We start from the raw sequence: 22,537 nt of genomic DNA on the forward strand, positions 1-22,537 counted from the left end.
TTTCACTGCTTGAGACGTTTTTGGAGCCGTTTTTCATTGACTCTATAGAAAAATAGCTCCAAAACCTACCGTAAGAAACGCAGCGAAAAACGCGAGTTGCAAATAACACGGCTCTGTGTTTTCAGATGTTTTTTATTTCGTGTGTGAACATACCCTAACAAGAACTTCAGAGATAAGGTCATGTGACCTTATGTCTTATGTCCTGTTCACATGGAGTTTTTTGCAGGCCGAAAAATCAGCCTCAGATTTTGACCTGCCTGCACGCCGTTTGCCGCGTTGTCCGACCGTGGCTATTGAGCACCACGGACAAAAAATGCAGCAAAAAAACGCTTTCTCTGCCTCCTATTGTTAATGGGAGGTCAGAGACGGAAATGCTCGAAGAAAGGTCATGTCGCTTCTTTTTCCCACGAGCTTGCGGGAAAAAAATGACTCCGCCTTCCATTGAAATCAATGGGAGGCGTTTTTGCCGTGGTTTCTGCGTCAAAAACTGCACCGAAAAACTCAGTGTGAACAGGGCCTTATGGTCCATTTGGAGGACATGCACAAGGCAGTTTTGTCACGATTTTGCGCTTTTCCCAAAATCGTGACAAAACTGCCTCGAGCCTCGGGCGGCCGCCTAAAACGCCCTAATTATGATCCGCCATTGAATGCTTCTAGGGGAATGTCACAATTTTAACAGAAAAAAAACTTTGTATGAAATCAGAGGCGTATAGAGAAGGGCTCCAGAGAAGTCTAAGGGCAAAGCCCCATGTGGCGGAATTGCTCTTGAATTCCGCTGCGGACACTCCGCAGCGTTAATCCGCAGCGGAGCCGTTTCTCCATTGCCTTCCACTTCTTTTTAGTAGGCTTCCTTTAGACGTGGCTAAAAATTCCGCTGCGGAGCATAGGCTGCGGTGCGGAATTTGGTGTCCGCAGCATACAATGGATGTTGCGGACCAGTGGCGGACTGGTTGCGGATTCATTGCGGAAGTTCTCCATTGACTTCAATGGAGATTCTAAATTCCGCAATGAAGTCCGCAGCTGTCATGCACATGTTATGTGTGCTGCGAATGCGTCTTGCTTTTTAGACATGACATTTCTTCATTCTGGCTGGACCTCTGTATTCCTAGGTCTACAGCCAGACTGAGGAAGTCAATGGGGCTCCCGTAATTACGGGAGCGTTGCTAGGAGACGTCAGTAAATAGTCACTGTCCAGGGTGCTGAAAGAGTTAAGCGATCGGCAGTAACTGTTTCTGCACCCTGGACAGTGACTACCGATCCCAATATACAGCAACCTGTAAAAAAAATAGAAGTTCATACTTACCGAGAACTCCCTGCTTCTGTCTCCAGTCCGGCTTCCCAGGATGACGTTTCAGTCTAAGTGACGGCTGCAGCCAATCACAGGCTGCAGCGGTCACATGGACTGCCGCGTCATCCAGGGAGGTCGGGCTGGATGCCGAAAGAGGGACGCGTCACCAAGACAACGGCCGGTAAGTATGAAATTCGTTTACTTTCACTAGGGAAAGTGCTGTCCCTTCTCTCTTTCCTGTACTGATAGAGAGAAGGGAAGCACTTTTACCGCAGTACGCAGCAGCTAGTCCGCATCAATTTACTGCACATTTTGGGCATATCCGCCGCAGAATCTGCAACGCAGATTCTGTGCGGCACTGATGCGGACAACTGCGGAGGAAAACCGCCACGTGGGGCCATGCCCTTATGGCTCCACATAACACTGAGAACGATATATTTTAATAATTCTCACAGTCTTATACACATAAGACATATACTGACCTTCTAGTATTAATATTGAGGTTTTAATCCGTATTTCATTTGCCACATGACTTACATTTTTCAACCTTGGCAAGTTTTCTGACAACATATACTGTATTTTTCAGACTATAAGACGCAGCTGACTATAAGACGCACCCAGGTTTTAGACAACAGAAAATAGGAAAATAAAAAACTATTTGAACAGCTCCGGAGAAAACAGCTCCGGAATTTCAGATGTAATGGCATGTTGCAGGCGCTTTCGCTGCGTCCATTACTGACGTATTTGGAGCTGTTTTTCTATGGAGTCAATGGAAAACGGCTCCATTTACGACAGGCACTTCTTTGACGCGGGCGTCTTTTTTACGTAAAAAAAATGACCGTCGGCACAGAACATCGTAAAGCCCATTCAAATGAATGGGAAGATGTTTGCCAGCGCTTTGGAGCCGTATTTTCGGACGTAATTCGGGGCTAAAACGCCCGAATTACATCCGTAAATAGTGTGTGTGAACCCAGCCTTACTCACGTTTTTTGCAGCGTTTCATACGGCAGTTTTTGGAGCTGTTTTTCTATTGAGTCAATGAAAAACTGCTCCAAAAACGTCCCAAGAAGTGACATGCACTTCTTTTTCGCGGGCGTGTTTTTACGTGCCATTTTTGGGAAACGTCCATGTCGGAACAGAACGCCGTATTTCCCATTGAAATCAATGGGCAGATGTTTGGAGACTTTCTGCTAACGACTTTTCAGCCGTTTTTTGGGACGTTTGGGGTATGTTCACACGCTTAAAAAAAAACGTCTGAAAAATACGGAGCTGATTTCAGAGAAAACAGCCTCTGATTTTCAGGTGTTTTTGAAGCTGAGAATGAAATTTGGAGCTTCTTTTGAGGCTTCTTTTCAGACGTTTTTTTAAACGTTTTTTGAGGCGTTTTTCATAGTGTTCAGGGTATGTTCACACGGCCTATTTACGGACGTAATTCGGGCGGTTTTGCCCCAAATTACGTCCGAAAATAGCACCTCAATAGCGCTGACAAACATCTGCCCATTGAAAGCAATGGGCAGACAATTGTCTGTTCACACGAGGCGTAATTTACGCGCCGCTGTCAAATGACGGCGCGTAAATAGACGCCCGCATCAAAGAAGTGACCTGTCACTTCTTTGGGCGTAATTGGAGCCGTTATTCATTGACTCCAATGAATAGCAGCGCTAATTACGCCCGTAATGGACGCGGCGTTCAAGCGCCTGCACATGCCGTTACGGCTGAAATTACGGGGATGTTTTCAGGCTGAAACATCCCCGTAATTTCAGCCGTTACGGACGCCCTCGTGTGAACATACCCCCAATGGAAAATCAGCTCCAAAAAATGCCTCAAGAAGTGACATGCTACGGCTGGGTTCACACGACCTATTTTCAGGCGTAAACGAGGCATATTATGCCTCGTTTTACGCCTGAAAATACGGCTACAATACGTCGGCAAACATCTGCCCATTCATTTGAATGGGTTTGCCAACGTACTGTGCCGACGACCTGTCATTTACGCGTCGTCGTTTGACAGCGGTAAAACGACGACGCGTAAAATAACTGCCTCGGCAAAGAAGTGCAGGACACTTCTTTGCAATGTAATTTGAGCCGTTCTTCATTGAAGTCAATGAAGAGCAGCTCAAGATTACGAGCGTCAAAGACGCCTCGCATAATACGAGGAGGAGCTTTTACGTCTGAAACGAGGCAGCTGTTTTCTCCTGAAAACAGTCTATCTTTTCAGACGTAAAAGACAGTTCTCATGTGCACATACCCTACTTCTTTTTACGGATCGTCTTTTTATGCTCTGATTTTTGACAGCGAAGCGTAAAATAAAGGCTTGTGGGAACAGAACATCGTAATTCCCATTGAAAGCAATGGGCAGATGTTTGTAGGCGTATTAGGGGCGTTTTTTCAGGCGTAAATCGAGGCGTAAAACGCCAGAATTACATCTGAAACCACTGCGTGTGAACACGCAGAGTCAAAAACGTCTCAAAATACGGAGCTGTTTTCAAGGGAAAACAGCCCCTGATTTTCAGATGTTTTTTGAGCAACTCGCGTTTTTCGCTGCGTTTTCGCTGCGTTTTTACGGCCGTTTTTGGAGCTGTTTTCATTGGAGTATATGAGAAAACGGCTCCAAAAACGTCCCAAGAAGTGTCCTGCACTTCTTTTGACGAGGCTGTAATTTTACGCGCCGTATTTTGACAGCGACGCGTAAAATGACAGGTCGTCGGCACAGAACATCGTAAAGCCCATTGAAAGTAATGGGCAGATGTTTGCCGACGTATTTGAGCCGTGTTTTCAGGCGTAATTCAAGGCGTAAAACGTCTCGTTTACGCCTGAAAATAAGTCGTGTGAACTCAGCCTTAGGCCTCATTTACACGAGCGTATTATACGCGCGTGCGACGCGCGTGCTTTTCACGCGTGTCGTACGCACCTATAATAGTCTATGGGGCTGTTTAGACGATGCGTGAATTTTGCGCAGCGTGAGTGCGTTGCGTAAAACTCACGACATGTTCTATATTCTTGCGTTTTTCACGCAACACGCACCCATTGACTTCAATGGGTGCGTGAAAACAACGCATGCCACACTGACGGTCCTGCGTTGCATGCGCGAAAATCACGCAAGAGCTGTCAAACTCCTGAATGTAAACAGAAAAGCACCACGTGCTTTTCTGGTTACAAACATCCAAACGGAGTGTCAAATTAGAGATGAGCGCAACGAACTTCACCGGGTTCGGCAAAACTCGTTTTGACCGAAACCGGTAAAAAATGTTCGGGTACGCGACGTCAGGAGACAGTCTCTGTCCACGGTGCTGAAAGCGTTAAACTGGTTCAGCACCATGGACAGTGACTTCCGCTCCGAAAATCCATGAACCTGTAAAAAAAAAAAGACGTTCTGACTTACCGATAACTCCGGTCCGACCTCCCGGGATGACAGTTAAGTCCAAGTGACAGCTGCAGCCAATCACAGGCCAAGCACAGGCTGCAGCCAATCACAGGCTGCAGCGGTCTCATGGACTGCGGCGTCATCCTGGGAGGTGGGGCCGGATGACGAGAGAGGGACGCGTCACCAAGGCAACGGCCGGGAGACCGGACTGGAGGAAGCAGGCAGTTCATGGTAAGTTTGAACATCTTTTTTTATTCACAGGTTGGTGTATATTGTGATCGGCATTCACTGTCGAGGGTGCTGAAAGAGTTACTGCCGATCAGTTAGCTCTTTCAGCACCTTGGACAGTGACGGGCGTCGACTAGCCTCATCTCTATGATGGCGGCTGCGCGAAAATCACGCAGCCGCGCATCATACACGGATGACTCACGGAGCTGCCAAGTGCCTTTTGCGCGCGCAAAACGCAGCGTTTTTTGCGCGCGCAAAACGCACACGCTCGTGTAAATGAGGCCTTATTCTTCTGGATAGGATAGGATTATAGGTTGGACTTGCTGAACCTGTGTCTATTTTCAACCTTATCAACTATGTAACTACCATATGTGGTATGATGATGAGATAATGAATGTTATCCACTTCACCTGTCCGGGTTTTAATGTTATGGATGAACAGTCCATATAATAGATAATGCATTTTACCTAAATCATTTAGTTTATTTAACAAAACAGAGCACATAGGGGAGATTGAATAACTTATTTGCGCTAGTTTTCATGCAAAATAAGTTGCATATTTCGGGGGAATGTCTGTATTGCGTAAATGTTTTGACTTTTATAGATTTATTTTCTAAAAATTGGACGGGGCTTATTTTGGACCACATGAGGCCCGACAGATTTACTATAATTTATGCAAGAAATTGGTATAAATCATAGTGGAAATCTACGCCGGCTCTTAGCTTGCGTAGATTTTAGTTTGTGACTGCCCAAGATGCACCAAATTTATTAAGAGGTGTGCGCCTTTTAATCAATTTAGAGCATCTTCCTTCAGCAGGCTTCTGTTTAAGACTGGTGTATGAAATGCCAGTCATAGTCATTTCTCCCATACAGTCATTTTTAAGGGCTAACCTTTAGGTTTTAAATCAGCCAATGACGATTAATGTAATTAAAATGTGAACTCCACTTTAGTATTGTATCATTATATATAGTCCTACTGATAAAAGATTTCATATTGCTTCCTACTTAATAAAAATACAAATTTTCAAGCTGAATAAAGCAGAATAAGACCTGTCCATAAAGTTGGCTAAGGGCATGACCACACGTGGCGGATTTCCTCCGCAACTGTCCGCATCAATGCCGCACAGAATCTGCGTTGCAGATTCTGCTGCGGATCTGCACAAAATGTGCAGTACATTGATGCGGACTAGCTGCTGCGGACTGCGGGAAAAGTGCTTCCCTTCTCCCTATCAGTGCAGGATAGAGAGAAGGGACAGCACTTTCCCTAGTGAAAGTAAACGATTTTCATACTTACCGGCCGTTGTCTTGGTGACGCGTCCCTCTTTCGGCATCCAGCCCGACCTCCCTGGATGACGCGCCAGTCCATGTGACCGCTGCAGCCTGTGCTTGGCCTGTGATTGGCTGCAGCCGTCACTTACACTGAAACGTCATCCTGGGAGGCCGGACTGGAGACAGACGCAGGGAGTTCTCGGTAAGTATGAACTTATATGTTTTTTTACAGATACATGTATATTGAGATCGGTAGTCACTGTCCAGGGTGCAGAAACAGTTACTGCCGATCGCTTAACTCTTTCAGCACCCTGGACAGTGACTATTTACAGACGTCTCCTAGCAACGCTCCCGTCATTACGGGAGCCCCATTGACTTCCTCAGTCTGGCTGTAGACCTAGAAATACATAGGTCCAGCCAGAATGAAGAAATGTCATGGTAGTAAAACCAATACGCTCCGCAGCACACATAATATCTGCGGACTTCATTGCGGAATTTTGACTCTCCATTGAAGTCAATGGAGAAATTCCGCCATGAGTCCGCCACTGCTCCGCAACAGACAGAGCATGCTGCGGACACCAAATTCCGCTCCGCAGCCTATGCTCCGCAGCGGAATTTTACGCCTCGTCTAAACGAACACTGCTAAATTAAAGTGTAAGTCAATGGACAAACGGCTCCGCTGCGGATTAACGCTGCGGAGTGTCCGCAGCGGAATTTAAGTGAAATTCCACCACGTGTGAACCCGCCCTTATGGTGCTCCATGTGCATATATTTCCTCTGAGGATAGATTGATTTCACTAAACTATGTGACAAAATTTGAAAAACTTACATAATAAACAAGCGAAGTTAAGAGGATGGAACTTGTAAGGACCGTATTATATTTTAAAATAGATAGATACATCTCTTATACAGAGTTATGGTTGCAGACTAGAAACAAGCCCTGTGTGTAGTCTGAACCGCCCGTCATGTGTTATTCCCTTCCGGTATTGAACTGAGGTTGTTTGGGTCCACCAGAAGAAATTATTCTGAGGGCCCACACTCCATCTATACAGAACATATGCATGTCCACTTCTAATTATATCCTAAACTTATTTGTTATTGCAGGGAATAATATCAATAGGGTCTAATAGGGTATTTCTGAATCCACTCATAAGAAAAAGTCGCTGGTGGCAAATCACAGGTTTCAAAGTTGCCTCCAAATAGGGGTGTTGTCTTTGGGGTCCACTGGAACTTGTATCCACTGGAGTATCCTGTGGCACTTTGGTGGTCCAGTCTGACCCTGTTCCCTTCTATCTGTCCATTCTACGGTCTGTGCGTATAGCCTTTAAGCCTGGAGATGGGTAATTTTTCATTATATTTTCTTAGAAAAACTTGCTGTGAAGTTAAAGAATATATAGTCTATTGAAGAGATGAGTCAACTAATCTACATCCAATAATATAAAATTGTACCATGGGGAGCTATGGTTTATTCATAATTATACCTATGAATGCCTCCACAGAAAGAGCGAGACGATGCCAAAGGAAACATCCATGGGAAGCGATTCAGCGCTTGCAATATTGACTACGGTAGCTAATTCTAGAATACATTGTATGCTTAAATTTGTTTTTATTTTATAATCGCAATCAATTTCAGAAATATGCAACTGTATAGGTATACAATTGTCTGCATCTCTTTTCACAATTTTTTTTAATGTTTACTATGAATTTGTGAACTTCGTAGACATCATGAGCATACTGCCAGGTATAGAAAAGCAGTTCTGCGTCAATACTCTATTTCCTATGCAGGTACAACTATATCTCAGGGAAAACAATATATAGATACAACATTCCTGCACTTTTTTTTTTTTCTTATTCAAAAATTTTTTATTGAGTTTTAGAACACAAAATTACAAAACATATTGGAGGGAAGGCCTCCACCCATAACTAAAAGAACAAACAAGGTCAGTGGACCAAAGCAAAAACATACAAGAAAAAAGGGAAAATCAATAATGTGCATCACATCTTGACATGAAACAGAATTGTCAGTGTACAACAGTAGCATGAATAATCATAGAGGCATAACATCAGGAGGTACAGTGAGATCACTTAACTCAAACAGAGAAGGAGAGGCACATAGCCCTAGTCAGGGGGAAAGAAAGTACAGAAAAAGGCCCCAAGAGAGGGAAGGATAGGAGGGAGGGGAGAGGACAGGAGGGATCCTGGACTCCAGTTCCGGCGTATTATGAGTAAAAAATCAGCAGCGAGCAAGAGCCGTAGTGTATTTCACAGGGGCATAGGCCGACTCAGGTTACAACCGTGAGGTAGGAAGGCGAAGAAAGAAACACTATCCAAGGAGACCATGTAGACGTGTATTTTACCACAGCTGCCGGGGAGTGAGCCACCAAGTGTTCCATTCGCTGTATCAAGGCAACTTCCCGAAACCACTCATCTAATGTTGGGGGTATTGCCGTTTTCCACCTGCGCGGGATCACTGACTTTGCCGCCTGAAGTAGATGTCTAGTTAGGGAGCTTTTATAAATGTGTAATGGCATCGGGAACATGAATAAAAGAGCTGCCTCCGGAGAGTTGGGGACAGAGACTCCAGTAACCTCCAATATCAATTTAAGTACCGCATCCCAAAAACTCCTCAACAAGGGGCAACTCCACCAAACATGAGACATGGAACCTCCTACAGCACCACAGCGCCAACAATTATCAGGCACAGACGGATACCATTTATGAAGCGCAGCCGGGACCCGATACCATCTAGAGACAATTTTATAACTAGTTTCCTGGGCCCTAATGGCTATAGAGGCTTTTTGTGAGAGGGAGAAACACCGCTTCCATTGTGTATCAGTAAATGTAGTATGTAATTCTCTCTCCCAGGCCCCGCAGAAGGAGGGGAGTTGTTGGGAACGCTGCGAAAGGAGTAATTTATATATTGTGGATATGGTATGTGTAGGGGGCTGGGAGGAGACACATAGGCGCTCAAAGTCCGTCAACGACCTGTGAAGATGTGCGCGTCGGTTTACCGCTCCATAAAAATGTTTTAACTGGGCATATTCATATATATGGCGAGTGAGGGGCACGGCATCGGGGCAGATGGAGGTTAGAGGGAGAAGAGAGGAAGCGGAGAGGACCTGGGCAAAATACATGGGGCCGGTGGACGGCCTGCCTAGGAAGGAGCGACCAGCCCTGCCAGCAGGAAAGGCCGGATTATCTGTGATAGGAGTTAAAGGACCCAGGGGGTCTACAAGCGTACTTCCAGGCCCTAAGGACCTCAACGCCATGAGAGTATGGTAAACAACAAAGGAGGCTTGAGTCGGTCTATTCCAGGGCAGGATCCACGGCAGGGATGATAGGGTACTGGGACATAGTTGTTGAGCTAAACGGACCCATAGTTTTGATTCACGGTTATGAAAAACATCTAAAACCCGTGCGTGAGTTGATGCCAGATAGTAGAGCCGACAATCCGGCAGACCAACCCCACCCGTACCCCTGGAACGAGTCAGAAGAGCCCGGCTCAGACGTGGGCGACCAGTCGGCCAAATGAAGGAGCCGAAGCATCGCTGAAGCCGCAACCAATAGGAAGATGGGATAGAGATGGGGATCGTCTGCAGGAGATAAAGCAAGCGGGGGAGGAGAGACATCTTAATAATATTGATACGGCCAAACCAGGAAAACTCTTATGCCAGGAATTAAGGTCAGTGCGAAACTTGGCCAGTAGGGGGATAAAATTATTTGTAAACAATTGTGTAAGGTCCCCACTTATACGGGCACCCAAATATGTAATACCTCTGGAGGGCCATGAAAAGGGGAAATTACTTTGGAGAAGCGACACTAACGGGCCCGGGAGAGAAACATTTAGCGCCTCAGACTTAGAGAAATTGATTTTGAAATTAGACCATGTTCCAAAACGAGACAACTCGGACATCAGTGAAGGGAGAGAGACATGAGGGTCTGTGAGATAGACCAATAGGTCATCAGCGAATGCCGAGCACTTGTATTCCTTCCCTCCAATGTTAATACCCTTAATATCCGAGTTGCTCCGAATGGAGGCCATGAGATGTTCCATAACCAGGACATACAACAGGGGGGATAGGGGACAGCCCTGTCGTGTGCCATTGTAAATAGGGAAAGGTGCCGAAAGGGAGCCATTTATTTTTATTTGGGCCGAGGGTGTACGATACAATGCCATAATTTTTGCCAAGAAAGATGGTCCTATTCCCACATGCCGAAGGGTTTGGTAAAGGGCAGACCACGATATTCTGTCAAACGCCTTTTCAGCATCCAGGGACAGGATCATGAGCGGGATTCGGTTAGTCTGGGCGTGGTGAATGATATCAAAAGTTTTAAGGGTGTTGTCACGGGCCTCCCGACCAGGCACAAACCCCACCTGGTCCGGGTGAATTAGATCTGGCAGGTATTTATTCAGTCTATTGGCGAGCAATTTAGCGTAAATTTTTAAGTCTACATTGAGCAGGGAGATGGGACGATAACTGGAGCAGAGTTGAGGGTCCTTACCCGGCTTAGGGATAACCGCGACATGAGCCAAGGTGGAGCTAGGAGGAAACAGGACCTCCGGGGAAATAGAGTTAAAAGCTGACAACAGAAGCGGTAGCAACCGGTCCGCCAACACCTTGTAAAACTTGACAGTGTAGCCATCCGGGCCAGGACTCTTTCCCCCAGGAAGATCAGTTATAACCATGAGGAGCTCCGAGGGAGTGAAGTCCGTATCAAGTTCCTCAGCTATCTCCCCAGACAACGGTGTGAAGGGAGATGAGAAAGAGTCCCGTCCCGGCGGATGGGAGGGGGCGGGGGTGGGAGGGTCAAGGTTGTAAAGCTCAGAGAAAAAGCTATGGAAGCACTCCGCTATCTCTGGGGTCGTGTGAACAACTTGGCCAGAAGGGGCCTTAGTATTTGGGATGTGTGACTGGGCAATTCTGGTTTTTAAAGCTCTGGCCAACATACGTCCGCTCTTATTGCCAAACTCGTAGAATTTACTGCGACAGACTTGAAGAGCGCGCTGCTGGGCAGAGTCCAACAGCCGTCTGGCGTCCTGTCGGGCAATCTGTAACTCACGTAAAATCGGAAGAGACAGCGCACGTTTGTGAGCCAGTTCAAGAGCACTAATTTTTTGGAGAGCAATTTTAAGGGAGTGGGCCCTTTCCCTCTTAAGGCGCGCCCCATGTTTTATGAGGACCCCCCTGAGAACACATTTAAGAGCTTCCCAACGAACCAAGGGGGACGTGTCATCCTGGGCATGATCAAGAGTGAAATGTTCCACCGTTTGAAGCAAATCAGCATGGCACACCCCATCCAGGAGCAGGGACTCATTCAGTCTCCAAGTCCAGGGGCCTTTAGTGATGAAGGGGAGATGTAAGGTACAATATACCGGGGCATGGTCAGACCACAGGATACTGCCAATGGACGTAGATGCTACCCAGGGGAGAGCATGTTGCTGAAGGAAAATGTAATCCAAGCGACTGTAGGTGCCATGCGGATGGGAGTAAAAACTATAATCCTTATCCGCGGGGTGTTGAATGCGCCATGCATCACACAGTTGAAGCTGTATGAGAGCACGCCTCACCCGCCTAATAGCACCGTATGCAACACTAGAGCGACCAGTAGAATTATCCACCGTCGGATCCAGAGTAAGGTTAAAGTCTCCGCACAGCACCACAGTCCCTCGGACCACTGGAAGGGCGGTTTCTATTAGTTGAAGAATGAAGGGCACCTGACCCTGGTTAGGAGCATAAGCGTTAATCACCGTGAATTCCCTCCCACCAATATTAAGCACTAAGATGAGGTATCTCGCATCGGGATCCACGACAAGATCGACAACCTGATGGGGGAGAGACTTGTGGAGGGCTATGGCAACTCCACACGATCTGGAAAGGGGATTATTACTAAAATGCCACGTAGTGTAGTGTTTGTGCCTGATAGTAGGGGTATGTCCCTCCTTAAAGTGTGTTTCCTGGAAGCATGCGATGTGTACCTTACGTTTGTGTAGATGGTGTAAAATTTGCGCCCGCTTTTCAGGAAGATTCAGCCCCTTCACGTTGAAGGAGGCAATATTAAGGTCAGCCATGGATGCAGACTAAATGACTCGCTGAGCAATGCCGGCTAACGCACGAAGGATCGGAGTCCAGGATCGCCAGGAGGGAAGTAGAGGAGGGAAACAAGCTAGGAGTAAAGAACAGAGCATTAGAGAAAAACACAGACATAAAATCAAACAAAAAAGGCAGTAGAAAAACAACTGCCGCACAAGCTAATCGCACTATTGCGGAAGACCGAAAATTCGGTCCAAAACCTACAGGGGGAAGGTGGCAACTACGCATAAGAGTTATCCGCACTCCCTAGCGTACAATAATATAGGTATTAACAGCTTTAACATCATTTGCACACTTTAAATAACAAGAGAGGAAGACATTGGAAGGCATCTGAAGGTAACGGTCAAAGCAACAAGCAATCTTGAAAACAGACAGCAGTAAGTAAATAAAAGGAGGAATTCCAAGAACGGCCGTCCGGGTCATCACGCCGAACGGGCGATCTCCATGGGTGGAGTAGGGTCACGTTCTTGTCGGCGTCTAGATCGTCTCCGGGGTCCACGCGGAGGGCGACCCTCCACCACCGCTAGTGGCCCCGAGATTGGGCGTCTCCCCCGTGATCCCCCGCCAGCAGAGGATAACAACGAGGGCCACTCCGGTAATGCAACATGAGGAAGATTCAAGTCCCGCAAGAAACCAGGCAGGTCGGTCGGGGATCGCACAGTGTAGGTACGGCCCTCCTGTCGGACCATCAGGGCAAACGGGAAGCCCCACCTGTAGATAATGTCCCGGCTTCGGAGTACCTCCAGCAGGGGTTTGAGAGCAGCTCTTTGCGCCAGCGTATGTCGAGATAAATCCGGTAAAATACGTAAATGCGTGCCTTGATGGAGAATGATGGGTTGCCGTCTGATTTTTTGGAGGATAGAGTCCTTGATTGCGTAGAAATGGATTCGGCAAATGACATCCCTCGGCCGAGGATCGTCAATACTTACAGGGCGGAGAGCTCTATGTGCCCGGTCGATCTCTATATGGGTATTCGGCGGACGGCCTAGTAAAGTATTGAAGATGGTGGATAGAGTCGAAAACAGATCAGACGCAGGAACAGATTCGGGCAATCCTCGAACACGTAGGTTGTTCCTCCTATTACGGTTTTCAATATCATCAAGATGCTGCTGCAAAGTGAACAACTGAGCTGAGTGCTGCTGGATAGTAGATTGGATATCTGCAATGGTGGCATTTTCAGCAACCCGATCCTGCGTAAGAGTGTCCACCCTCGTAGAAAGTGAGGAAAGTTCCGCACGAAACTGTGTAAACTCCAGCTTGCATTCTTCCACGATCTGTCTGGCAGGAAGTCATATCAGCCCTAGTAGGCAACAATTGAACAAGCTGGCGGATATCTGAGAGAGTCGCCGGCCGATTTTCACACATAGATCCAGACAACGGGTCGGTAAAACTTAATCCACTACTGGCTGGCGTGTCCACTTCAGGCGACGGGAGTGGGTGCAATTGAGGACCTTGGCCACTTGCAGGTAGTGCAGGCATAGTCCCGGGATGCTGGGGAGATCCCATAAGCAGGGTCGAGGCTAATATCGTTGGGGCATTGGGGTATCCGTGCCGTGCGGAGCTGGAGGGCCGAGAGGGAGAGGCTCCCACCAGCCCCGGATCCCTGGATGGAAGGGGGAGAGCTGGGGCTATCAGTCCCATAGGGTGTGAGGTGAGCTGGGTGATGGGAGGCTCAGGGCCTCGGTACTCACTGTGCCTCCTCGCTAACTCCTCCAACTGCAGAACTGCAGGCAGGGCAGGTGCGGTGTCTCTCACTCCAGGGGCTGGTAGTAGGCCGCAGTCGGATCCCGGAAGAAGAGGGCCCGCAGGCCATGAAAGCAAAGACGATGGAGGGTGGCAGCCATCTTGAGAGGCCACATGTTCTTGTGACCGGGGAACGGCGTCCGCCGCCACAGGGGTCTCCGATGTCTCCCAGCAAGACCGGGGATCTGGTGCCTCTGGGTCCGGTACCTCCTGTGCTGGCACGCTCTCTATCGGAGCAGCTGAAAGGAGGGCCGTGCTCTCCAGAGCAGGCCTGCATCCGCAAGCCTCGTGGTCCCGGCGGCCATCTTGGAAAGCTGCAGGCGTTGTCGCACGGGCCGCACGATCCATCGCAGCCCGGGAAGGAGACAGAGGATCGGTGAACTCCAGGGTCTGCACCTCAGAGGGTGAGTGGATATGTCCTGCCGTCATCTCCGGGCCCTGGTCCGTTGGAGATGGAGAGGTCGGGCGGCCATTTTGACCCCCAGCCTCGGCCCGCGCCGCAGCCCGCAGCTGCATCTGGGGCTGTCGCCCAAAATAATCCCCGATATCGCGCTGGGGCGATGAGGGACATGTAGGGGCTGCTGCCCTTGCTTTTTTAGAATTTTTCCCCATATCTGGGAGCGGATGTCAGCCAATTTAGTAACGCTAGTTGAGGAGCTGGAGAGAGCACGTCTTCACTCTCCCATAGCTGGCCACGCCCCCCCATTCCTGCACTTTTTAATAACATAAGTTGACAATGATGTCAATCTGGACACATAGAAAAAATGTTTTAACTAATATAGCAACATAATAAGGCATATGAAATAATTGTCAATATAGGTATAGGACCAGTTGTAAACCAGACAGAGTGTATATATGCAGTCAAGTCTGAAGCTGTTCATGATGATCCCCCAATGTCTTGTAGATTGGATTTACACCTGTCCAACTCCTTGTGTTCCTTGGGGACAAATGATGACATATGTGTCTGGTAGTAGCATGAAAATAAACCTGCATGCTCAACCAATCCAAGCATGTATGTCTATGGAGTCAAGCAGGAGAGTTTAACTTTCCTAATTAATCTAAAACCAGTAAAAACGATAGTTTGTTGTGTATCTGAACCTTTTATTACTAAAAAGAAAAACAAAAAGATGTCCACATTGTCATTTTATATGACATTATGTTCATGGTGAAAAATATTTGTGAAAATCAGGATGATCACAAGTGCATTTTTATGTTTCTCTCACAATATTTGCTGCCTGGTAACTACACTTGATTGACAGCTACACATCCATCACTTACTACAGAGCGAATAACATTATCTATGGAAAATAATAAGATTCTGTTCTGCCAAAAAAAAAAAAAAGAGTATTGTAAAATATAATTGACACCCCCTTAAAAAAAAAAAACACTGACTATTATAGAGGAATATTAAAAATAACATTTCTCCTACAGCAAAAATACATAGTTTTGTGAGACTTGAGATTGATATCTATATATACACACACAACGAATACGCTTAAGAATTGCCAGCATCTCACAATCCCGAGCAACTGTAAGTACATAATCATTGTGCCTATAAGAGATCTCTATTAGGTGCTCTGCAGGTGGTTTTGGTACTTATAACAATATTAGCAATTTCAAACACCCATTGTGACAAATAAATGCACATTATATTTTTTCATAGTCCTAAACCAGCTACTGAAATAACATAAACCTAGATTCTGTAAGCATCTGTTATCAATGCCCTACCTTGAGCAGGTCTAGGAAGTCCGGTCTTGGTCCTGCACCACAAAGGCAGGTTCAAAAAATAGAGTCTAAGATGCTGATCCGTTATTTGCTTTAGCCCTGGCACTCTTCAATCTGCTACAGAAGCCAGTGTTGCATTCAGATTGTCATTCCTTATTTTACTGCAGGGGGAGCATGTGCATGTATGAGGGAGACAGGGAGGGAGAGGTGTAGTCAACTGGAGAAAAGCTGTAAGACGTGAAGAATTAACAGCAGAAAGACGCAAAGAAACAATTTAGAACCTTTTAGATAAGTGTAATAATATTGAATAAGATTCAATAAACAAGTCAAAGAGAAGCATATTAGTCTCTGCTCACACTTGTGTTTATGTGGTCTGTAAAACTTTCTGGTATGTTTGACAGCAAGAATTGCGCTGTAAGCAGTATTATTCTTGATTTAAAATTAGATTCACAGACCTGGTCGTGGGAATCTACTCAAAAGAAGACAATGACAATTAGTCATTGTCCAAGATTTGATTAGCAGAGAGAGAGAGAGGAGATACTGTCTTTGATCTCCTGTCTCCATACTCTGCAGGGGACCAGAGAGGTAATTGGGGATGTATCTTCTAATGCACTTGTGTACCACAGGACATCCCCACTGATTAACTTACCTCCCTCCCCCTTGAGATTCTGGGGGGAGCAAAAGATTCCCACTGCCTGCCCCCCCTCACCAGGTAATGCGAATCTATGGGGGAGCCATAAACAGTCCCATGCCCCCCACTTGCATGTGCATGAGCATGTGATGTCATACAGAAGTGCACGGGAGGGTTTAAAAAGGCAAACTATCCCACACTTCTCTCTTGCGTCTTGCTCCTGCTTGCTAACCAGACGCCAACTCTCTGTTCCTGACTGACCAACCTAGGACCACATGTGCTAAGCATTTCCCCCTCTTTCTCCCCCCTATCCTACCCTTCTCCCCATTACCCCTACTTTCCCTGGTACCTTCGCAGGTCTACAGATTTCCCCTGGTATTTAACTCTTTGAGTGTATGGGGAAAGTTAGAGCCAGGTGGGGTGGGTCACAGAAGCAAGTATGAGTGAGTACACTATAATTTATATGTATGTTAGTTAAGTGGGTGGGTGTTCGTATAACATTGTAATATATTGTACTGGTAATGTGGCACGTGTAGTTATTATATGCATTGAGGTATGCTGATGCTATATCGTGAATTATGTTCGGTAAGTGGGTGGTGGTATAGATTAGGATTGTGATATCTTGTTTATACTGTGCTGTGTAGGGTCAGTGTATTCAATACATATTAAGTTATGTGTATTGGGATACACTGATATGATACGGTGATTATTTATTGTGTTTGGTGTATTTAAATGTAAGGCTATGTTCACACGGAGTATTTTGGGGGAGGAATATCTGCCTCAAAATTCCGTTTGGAACTTTGAGGCAGATATTCCTCTCCCTGCACGCCGATTTTCGCGGCAATTATCGCGCCGTTTTTCGCCCGCGGCCATTGAGCGCCGCGGGCATAAAACAGCGAGAAATGCGCTTTCTCCTTCCTCCCATTGAAGTCAATGGGAGGTCGGAGGTGGAAGCGCCCGAAGATACGGCATGTCGCTTCTTTTTCCCGCGAGGCAGTTTTACTACTCGCGGGAAAAAGACGCCGACGCCTCCCATTGAAATCAATGGGAGGCGTTCTCGGGCCGTTTCTGCCGAGTTTTGCGACGCGGTTTCCGCGTCAAAAAACTCGGCAAAATACCCCGTGTGAACATAGCCTAAGAGTGACTACTATTTGTGTTAATAAATATTACCCTTTATTTACTATGCAGCTGTATAATGTTACAGGGCTCGGGTACTGGTGGGGTTCACTGGCTAGTGTCGCCCACCACTACTACCTCCTTTATAATCAGGGTCACTAGGGTTAGCTTCCCTACCTTTCTCTTGTATTAACGTTAGTCTAGTTGCTTTGCTACTAAGTAAGTGTATACAATTGCATAGTAAATAACGGGTAATATTTATTCACACAAACAGTAGTTACTCTTAGGGTATGTTCACACGAGGGCGTCCGTAACGGATGAAATTACGGGGATGTTTCAGCCTGAAAACATCCCCGTAATTTCAGCCGTAACGGCATGTGCAGGCGCTTGAACGCCGCGTCCATTACGGGCGTAATTGGAGTCAATGAATAACGGCTCTAATTACGGCCAAAGAAGTGACAGGTCACTTCTTTGACGCGGGCGTCATTTGACAGCGGCGCGTAAATAGACGCCTCGTGTGAACAGACAAACGTCTGCCCATTGCTTTCAATGGGCAGATGTTTGTCAGCGCTATTGAGGCGCTATTTTTGGACGTAATTCAGGGCAAAAACGCCCGAATTACGTCCGTAATTAGTGTGTGTGCACATACTCTTAGGGTATGTTCACACGCAGTGTTTTCAGGCGTATTTTGGGGTGTTTATGCCTCGAAAAATGCCTGAAAAAACGGAGGCTGAACGCCTACAGACATCTGCCCATTGAAATCAATGGGAATAACAGCATTTAGTTTTTAGTTTAAAAAACGGAGTGTAAAAAGACGCTCCATAAAAAGAAGTGCATGTCCCTTCTTGAGGCGTTTTTTGGAGCTGATTTTACATTGAACACTATGAAAAACGCCTAAAAAAACACTTCAAAAGAAACTCCAAATAAGGCTATGTTCACACAGAGTATTTTGGGGGAGGAATATCTGCCTCAAAATTCCGTTTGGAATTTTGAGGCAGATATTCCTCTCCCTGCACGCCGATTTTCGCGGCAATTATCGCGCCGTTTTTCGCCCGCGGCCATTGAGCGCCGCGGGCATAAAACAGCGAGATATACGCTTTCTCCTGCCTCCCATTGAAGTCAATGGGAGGTCGGAGGCGGAAGCGCCCGAAGATAGGGCATGTCGCTTATTTTTCCCGCGAGGCAGTTTTACTGCTCGCGGGAAAAAGACGCCGACGCCTCCCATTGAAATCAATGGGAGGCGTTCTCGGGCCGTTTCTGCCGAGTTTTGCGACGCGGTTTCCGCGTCAAAAAACTCGGCAAAATACCCCGTGTGAACATAGCCTTAGAAGAAGCTTAATTTTCAGCTTCAAAAACACCTGAAAAACAGAGGCTGTTTTCTCCGCATGTGAACATACCCTTACATGTAAAATACACCAAACACAGTAAATAATCACCGTATAATATCAGTGTATCCCAATACACATAACAACTTAATATGTATTGAATATACTGACCCTACACAGCACAGTATAAACAAGATATCACAATCCTAATCTATACCACCACCCACTTACCGAACATAATTCACGATATAGCATCAGCATACCTCAATGCATATAATATTACAATACTATACTAACACCCACCCACTTAACTAACATACACATAAGTTACAGTGTACTCACTGATGCTTGCTTCTGTGACCCACCCCAGTTGGCTCTAACTCTCCCTATACACTCAAGGGGTTAAATACCAGGGGAAATCTGTAGACCAGGGAAGGTACCAGGGAAAGTAGGGGTAATGGGGAGAAGGTTAGGATAGGAGGGAGAGAGAGTGGGGAATACTTAGCACATGTGGTCCTAGGTTGGTTAGTCAGGAACAGAGAGTTGGTGTCTGGTCAGGAAGCAGGAGCAAGACGCAAGAGAGAAGTGTGGGATAGTTTGTCTTTTTAAAATCTCCCGTGCACTTCTGTATGGCATCTCATGCACGTGCAAGTGGGGGGGGGGGGGGATGGGACTGTGTATGCCTCCCCCATGGAATTGCATTACCTGGTGAGGGGGGGCAGGCAGTGGGAATCTTTTGCTCCCCCCTAGAATCTCGAGGGGGGAGGGAGGTAAGTTAATCAGTGGGGATGTCCTGTGGTACACGAGTGCAACACAAAATACATCCCCAATTACCTCTCTGGTCCCCTGTAGAGTATGGAGACAAGAGAACGAAGACAGTATCTCTCTCTCTCTCTCTCTCTACTAATCAAATCTTGGACAATGACTAGTTGTCATTGTCTTCTTTTGAGTTGATTCACACGACAAGGTCTGTGAATCTACAGACCTGGCTCCTGGGACATCAAGATATATATATATATATACACCCCTCCATCTCCATTGAAAGGGGACACTTCCCTTTACACAGAGCAACATTGAATCATGATTTTGGGTGTCCTGAGAAGACCATATGAAATATACAGAAAGTTAGCTGCTAATAATAGGCACATTCATTATTGTTTGTCCTGAAACATCCTCCTGGTTTTATCCCAGCACCAACTTCATACAGTACAGTATTTCTATAGAGCTCAAGTACTGAATATAGAAGACATAGTGGAAACCGGAAGACCTACTGTAATGTCACAAATTCAACGCTGTATATTAACTAGATCTCAGTAAGTGATTTGGGTTATCAAGGCTCTAAAGATTTGCTTTCAAGTCATCACTTTCCAAATATATTAAACATGTAATTTTGTTACAAAAATAAGTCATTGATGATAGAGAAAATAAAGTATATACAGTTACATATAAATTAAAAGTTAACGGCCCAACCCACCACTGTACATGGAACCATATGCACAAAATAGCACAATATAAAAATCTATTCTGCATAGAATCCTACGTGGAGACTAAAAATCAAACTGTGACACATTTTTTTCTCGGTTATCCAGTCCATGTCCAGCGTTGTGAGAGGATTCCCTTTAATCCCATGTAACTCCGGGGAAAGAGGCTGACGATGCACCTAGGTTCCATCTATTTCTATTGGTGAATGAATAGCTTGTTCTTCTGTGATTAGTTGCTAGGTAACAGTGAATTGTGAGAAAAGTAGGACTGATAAATCCTTCAGGATTATGAATGCATATGTTAAGATTTATAATAAATCCCTAATAAAATGTAAGGGTGACTACAAATTTCTTATTAGACAACAGAAGGGTGCCCCTAGTGGTCATATACAACCCCCAAATGATCGTCTTGAGGAAAATTGCTTCTGATCTCCAACCTATATTTTCCAAAGACAATAAACTGAAGGAAATATTCCCGGATTTACCTCTCCTTGCATACAAACAGCCACAAAACCTAAAACCTGTTTGATGGTGATGAGAGGGTACTTCTGACCACAGAGATTGGCACTATTCCTTGCAACAGTAGAAAATACAAGACCTGTACTAGCATCTTGTCATAATAATAATAATAATAATAATAATCTTTATTTATATAGCACCAACATATTACGCAGCACTTTACAATTCAGAGGGAACATGAAACAAACAATATCAGACATTACATAGTGACAAAGTTCATTTACAATTCAAACCTGGGGAGTGAGGACCCTGCTCGCAAGAGCTTACAATCTATGAGGACATAAGGGAGACACAAAGTGTAACAGTGTTTGTTCTGTACAATGGTCCGGCCATTTTTATACACATGCGGTGGTAACATAAAGCTACATGAGCCGGTCACCAGCCAGTATCCGTGTATGATGGACATGAAGAGAAGGAGTGTGAGGGAATCTTATTCTGATGACTAATCTAAAAAGGAGGGCCATGGAAAGGAGTCAGATTAGGGAATGTTATAGGCCTGTCTAAATAGATGTGTTTTCAGGGCACGTTTAAAACTGTGGATATTGGGAATTAATCGGATTGTCTGGGGTAGCACATTTCAGAGGACGGGTGTAGCACGAGAGAAATCTTGGAGACGGTAGTGGGAGGTTCGGATTATGGAGGATTTTAATCTAAGGTCGTTGGCAGAAGGTAGAGCCCGAGTAGGGTGGTAGACAGAGATGAGGGAGGAGATGTAAGGAGGTGCAGCACTGTGGAGAGCTTTGTGGGTGAGAGTAATAAGTTTGAATTTTATTCAGAAGGGGATGGGCAACAAGTGCAGTGACTGGCACAGATTAGAGATTAGAGGCGTTGGTGTAGCGGTTGGTCATAAAGATGAGCATGGCTGCTGCATTGAGGATAGATTGGAGAGGGGAGAGTTTAGTGAGGGGAAGACCGACTAGTAATGAGTTACAGTAGTCAAGACGAGAGTGAATCAGAGCAACAATGAGAGTTTTGGCGGTTTCCTCCGTAAGAAAAGACCGGATTCTGGAGATGTTTTTGAGGTGAAAATGACAGGAGCGTGAAAGTGATTGTATGTGAGGAGTAAACACCATCCACACCATCCACATACCAAGCACGCAGGAGGACTATAAAATCACTGGCACGTTCTCCTGTACATCCTCCAATGTACAAACAGAACCGATAAAAACAAGGGGACATATACGAAAACACAGAAAAAGGCCATACTTACAAATGGACACAGCCAGGTCAGAAACGCTGATGAAGGAATGAGCAGGTGCTTTAAATAATAATAGCCACTCCCACTGGTCTTGAGGGGAGTGGTGTGTGTGGTGCATGGGATGTGTAGTAAGAAATAATAAATGAATAGTGTGTGTGCAAGTGTAATACTATGAGTGAAATATAGGGGGCAGTAATGAGTGAAGTGCCTCAATAGAAATAAATGGATAATGAGGTGCAAGTGTGTGAAACATGGAGGGATAGTGTGTACGTCATGAGGCACAACGTGTATAGCCAGGTAGAAGCCTATTTGTGACGCCTTGATAGTTCATAGAGCGGGCTACCCTGCTTGCTATGCCAAACAACAACACACCATGCTCTCCCAGCATCAAAGACCCGGCTGTGTCCAAGAGAAGCGAATATATGTAGTAATGAAAAATACCTGGGGTATTAGTAATCATTTTGGCCAAAAGGACGCAAGCTCGCAATCCACGACAAGGATCCCCAGACTTGCGAGTCCCTAACTCCTTAAATGGAACAGAACGTTCCTGATGTACAAAC

The 22,537-nt window shown here is 45.9% G+C and overlaps 1 protein-coding gene across 1 annotated transcript in view; it reads right to left on the reverse strand.

The window, feature by feature from the left end:
* Positions 1–15,880, reverse strand: part of RASGEF1A (RasGEF domain family member 1A) — a 315,309-nt gene extending 299,429 nt beyond the window's left edge. Inside the window, exon 1 of the mRNA XM_075841731.1 lies at positions 15,711–15,880. The gene's annotated coding sequence lies outside the window, so the exon portion shown is untranslated. The remainder of the gene's footprint in view (positions 1–15,710) is intronic.
* Positions 15,881–22,537: the final 6,657 nt, after the last annotated feature.

This window comes from Rhinoderma darwinii, chromosome 11, assembly GCF_050947455.1.
Source record: "Rhinoderma darwinii isolate aRhiDar2 chromosome 11, aRhiDar2.hap1, whole genome shotgun sequence".
Taxonomy (NCBI): domain Eukaryota; kingdom Metazoa; phylum Chordata; class Amphibia; order Anura; family Rhinodermatidae; genus Rhinoderma; species Rhinoderma darwinii.